Raw genomic sequence first — 5101 nt, 5'->3', positions numbered from 1 at the left:
TTTGTTGACGCCATGAAATTTGGAAACAACAGATTTTTCCCTTAAAAAGATACATTCTCTCAGTTTAAACTTTTGATCTGTGATTTGTGTTCTATTCTGAATAAAATATTAGATGTTGGCACCTCCACATCATTGCATTCAGTTTTTATTCACAATTTGTTTAGTGTCCCAACTTTTTTGGAATCCGGTTTGTATTATGGGAGGGGAGTAAAGCTGTAATGAGGGGCAATATTATTGCCATTGCTTCTCAATTAAAGAATCAGAGGCTTGCCAGGCAGTCTGAGCTGGAGAAGGAAATTAAAAATTTAGAAACATTATTTCAACAATTTCAGGACCACAAAAAATTAGATAAAATAAAAGAGACTAGACAGAAATTAGACGACTTACTAACCTATAAAGCAGAAGGGGCATTGCGATTTTTGAATAGAAAATATTATGAATATGGCAATAAAGCAAGCCGCCTAATGGCTTTTCAGTTGCGTAAAGCTCAATCTAACAGAGTGGTAGGTAAAATTAAATGTCCCTTGACAAATAGGATCATTACACAACCGCAAGAAATTACTAAGGCCTTCGCTGATTATTATAAACAACTATATGAGGAGGAAAAAATACCTGGAAAATTTGAAAAAAAAAAAAACACTTTTAAAATCAGTTAAAATGTCCAAATTAACACAGGATGAGGCGGAGATCATGGTACACCCTACAACACAAGAAGAAATTAAAAAGAGCATTCTTAGCATTAAAAATGGCCAAACTCCAGGAGTTGATGGTTTATCAGGTGAATATTATAAGGCTTTTCTGAACATCTTGACACTTATTCTATATAAAGTCTACAACTATGCTCTGACACAGGGAGACCCCCCAGGGTCATGGTCGGAGGCAGTGATCAGTGTTGTTCACAAAGAGAGTAAGGATCCGACTCTTTGTACCTCCTACCGTCCAATCAGTCTTATGTGTGTAGATATGAAAATTCTAACCTCAATACTTGTAAATAGAATTCAGATGTATATAAAAAAAATCTGGTTAAACCTGACCAAACTGGTTTTATTGTCAATAGACAAGGGTGTGATAATATTAGAAGAGCCCTAAATTTACAAATAATTGCAATGAAGAAGGACACCCCATCGATGTTTCTTGGTCTAGATGCAGAAAAGGCCTTTGACCGAGTGGGCTGGTCATTTCTAGAGCAGTCACTAAGATATATGGGTTTTAAGGATGTATTTGTTGACTGGATAAAAATATTCTATAGGAACCCAACGTCCAGAGTTAGAATAAATGGCCACTGCTCAGATTTCTTCCCTCTGGGACGTGGCACACGCCAGGGAGATGCTCTTTCACCCTGTTTATTTGCTCTTAGTATCGAGCCTTTGGCAGAGCTAATAAGAGCAAATCTCTCATACGAGGTATAACAGATGATGCAAATATACAGCATAAAGTTGCACTTTTTGCTGATGATATTTTAGTCTTTTTGGAGGAGCCAATCACCTCCATACCTGCTCTTCTAAGATGCCTTGATGAATATAGCTATGTCTCTGGATATAAAATTAATACCAGTAAATCAGAAGCAATGATGATTGCTGGCAATTGGCCCTCCGGATTAGATCATTTAGGTCGTTTTCACACCAGATAGTCCGGTAGACTCAGTTTGGTTCGGGACCAGTATTCATGACCTTTTGTTACATTTGAGCTGGTGTGTTTGCATTCACATTGCACTGTGCAGTCGAGCCAACCTGTTGAACCAACCTGTTCCCCCGCTCGCCTGTGGGGGCGCTGCACCAAGAACTACTGAAAGAAACGACACAAAAACCTCTGAAGACACGTCTTCTTCTTCTTCTTCTGTAAATAAAAATAAAAACGAAGTGGCATCAAGTTTTAGCAGTTTTAGGAGTTATATTTTGTCATTTTTCAAAAATGGACTTAGCATGAGCAGAAGATGAGACAGAAGACCATGGAGAATATTGTTTTTCACACAAGGCAGCTGACGGCTCCATATAAGGTCAGAGAAATGCGTGTTTGTTTGTCCTGTGGAGCGGGGTCCGGTCTGTTTACATTCACACTGTACTGGAACCGCGCTGGAGTTCTCTTCTACCAGACCGAGACCTAGGTGTAGATGAACAGATGCTCAGATATATTCATCAATTAACACGGATTCCTCATTTTTCTGAACTGAATACAACGTGCATTGAATTTAATGAAATGCAAACGTGAGACGTCATTTATATTTGACCCATCAAAATGAATGCGGTCATTTATTTACAGAATCAAAGTTTAACATCAAACATTTACATTAATTTGGCAAATTATGAAAATAACAACACAAGCAATCAATCAGGAAAAATCATACGGCCATGATTTTTCCGTTGCTTCACCCCAGACATTTATGAAAACTGTACAATTATGATCTTTTACCCACACGGATGTGGATGAGCACTTTACACAGACATTTCTAAAATATCTGGAAGAATTTCTACTTGAGAGAGGAGTTTAAAGATGGGAAAGAAGTTTAAAGAAGAGTAAAAGATGGGGTTTGAGGGAGTGTTGACAGAACGGCACTCTCCGGGCTTTCTTCAGCTTCTCCTTACAGTACACTTAGGTGGTGAAATCGACTCTTTTACCTGGAGATGTCTCAGGCGAGATTCCGTTTAACGCACCCATTCAGCGTCTCCGTAGGATGCTGTTACTCGTCCGGAGTAGCGGCGAGATTCTCGCGTTCTCCACAGCTCACCTCAGTGGAAAATGTTATAATCCCATGAAACTCGGAAGAGCTCTGTTGTCATGTCAGGATCTTCCCGGCTCCCAGAACTGGGCTTCTCCGCACAGAACTGAACAGAACTGAACTCAACCGAACCGAGTAGAACCCTCACAGAACCCCAACAGAACTGAGTATCCAGGAAGTACCGACATTTTAAAGAGCCCTTTTCCCGGTTCATCCGGGAGTATTCCCATTGGCCAGAACTGGCCAGACGGGGTGTGTTTTGTGATGTAAAAGGTTAGAAGACTGCAAGAATTGTTATGGAACAGATCAGAAATGTTCTCACAGACAGAGAGAGTTTTGTTTTGGCGAGTTTAAGAAACAGGTGCCAAAACCCCCCTGTTGACGTCTGAGAGGATATAAACAGGACAGTTGTTCCAACGCATGTCTGCTTCGACTCCTGACCCTGGAACGCACACTTTGCTCATTCACAGACAGAAATCAGAAAATGCATAAAAATCTGTAACAGACCTTAACATGAATTCTAACTCTGCATAAGCATTAAAAATCATTACACAGTTAATAAAATTGATTAGTTCACTGCAACATCTAAAATGGTTTGAACTAAGGCACTTTGATTATCAACATTTGTAAAATAGTAATGATAATAGAACAGAGAGTGTTCTTCCACTTGAATTTTCAAGAAAGAAAGTCTCAGGATGGGTGAACCTGTATTTCTGGATTCAAATCAATGAAATGACAGTTCCTGTCCCACAAGGTTCTTAAGGTCAAGAGTTTTGACCTTAGGCTTAGTCTTGACCCCAGATTAAGTTCACTACATAGGTTTTAGCCCGGGCCAGAGTTCGCCTTTTTATTCCGTGACAGAGTTCGATGGCTCGTTCACACCTCCCTAAACGAACCGGACTTTCTAGGAAAACGAGCTGGAGTTGGATTAAAGCGGACTAAACAGGGCTAGTGTGAATGGACCCTTGGTCTCCTTCAAAAGATCCTCCCATGGATTTAAATACTTAGGCATTAACATTACCCCAAAAACTGCACAACTTTTTGATGCTAATTATGGAAAATTCTTTAAGGAAATCAAAAAGGATTTGGAAAGATGGGATGTACTCCCTTTATCCCTTTTAGGTAGAATAGAAACCGTAAGAATGAAAATACTGCCAAGATTATTATTCTTATTTCAATCCCTTCCATTATTAGTGCCACAATCTACGTTCAAAACCTTAGAAAAGCTTGTGTCAAAGTTTATTTGACAAAACTGTGAAGGCCAAGGGTGCGCTTAAAAGTAATAATGACCAGTAAAGAACGGGGAGGTCTAGGACTACCTAATTTTAAACTGTATTACTGGGCGACACACTTGCGTGTTATTTTGGCCTGGATCACTAATAAAATAGAAACACAATGGGTCTCAATTGAACAGAACTCACTCCCTGGGTTTTCATTGAGTATCCTACCATTCATGAGCCAAAGCTATCTAAAAAAAGTTAAAAATTAACAACCCCTTTGTAGTGAACTAAGCCTCAGGTCAAAACCTGACCCTGAAGACCTTCATGGGACAGAAACTGTTATTTCATTGATTTGAATCCAGAAATACAAATTAAGCTCATCCAGAGACTTTCTAATTGTATCCTGCACTAATCAATTGAAAGAACACTCTCTTTTTTATTACTATTTTTACAATGTCTTGATAATCCAAAAGTGTGTTTAGTTCAAACCATTTTAAATGTTGAATTGAACTACTCATTTTAAATCAACTGTGACACAGTATTAATGATTTTTAATCCTCATTCAAAGTAGAAATCAAGTTAGATATCTGTTACAAAGTAATTATGCATTTTTTGATCTTCTGTCTGAAATGAGAAGGAGTGATGTCGGTCAAAAGTCGGAGACAGTCGCAAACAAGTTTATTGGAACGAACTGTCATGTTTTTAAACCTCTCAGACAGAAACAAGAGAAGCTGGCACCTGGGGTCTGTCATTTCGCCAAAACATTTCTCTGTCTGCTCCTAAACATTTCTCTGTCTGTTCCTAAAACATCTCCGCTGTTTTTCTGACTTGTAGTAACCCTCTTACGTCACTAAAACCACACCCCTGTTGGTTCTTTCAACCAATCAGGACTTCCCAAATGGGACCGGAAACGGAACTCTTTAAAAGTCGACACTTCCTAGAGTTCGGGGTTCTACACTTGAACCAAAGTTCTGGGAGCACAGGAGAACAGAAGTTCTGAGTTCCTCTGAGTCTTCTCAGAGTCCCGTTAAGTTCTTCTGGTACTGATGAAGTTCGGCTGGAGTTCCTGTAGGAGCCACGATGCCTCGCTGTGGCTCCACCCGGTGAAGGCCTTATAACTTCTGAGGAGGTTTGTTCTGTGGAACGAGTTCTCACGACTTCTGCC

This window comes from Nematolebias whitei, chromosome 4 (genome assembly GCF_014905685.2).
Source record: "Nematolebias whitei isolate Nwh7 chromosome 4, NemWhi1, whole genome shotgun sequence".
Classification (NCBI taxonomy): Eukaryota; Metazoa; Chordata; class Actinopteri; order Cyprinodontiformes; family Rivulidae; genus Nematolebias; species Nematolebias whitei.
Note: the sequence above shows the minus strand (reverse complement) of the source record.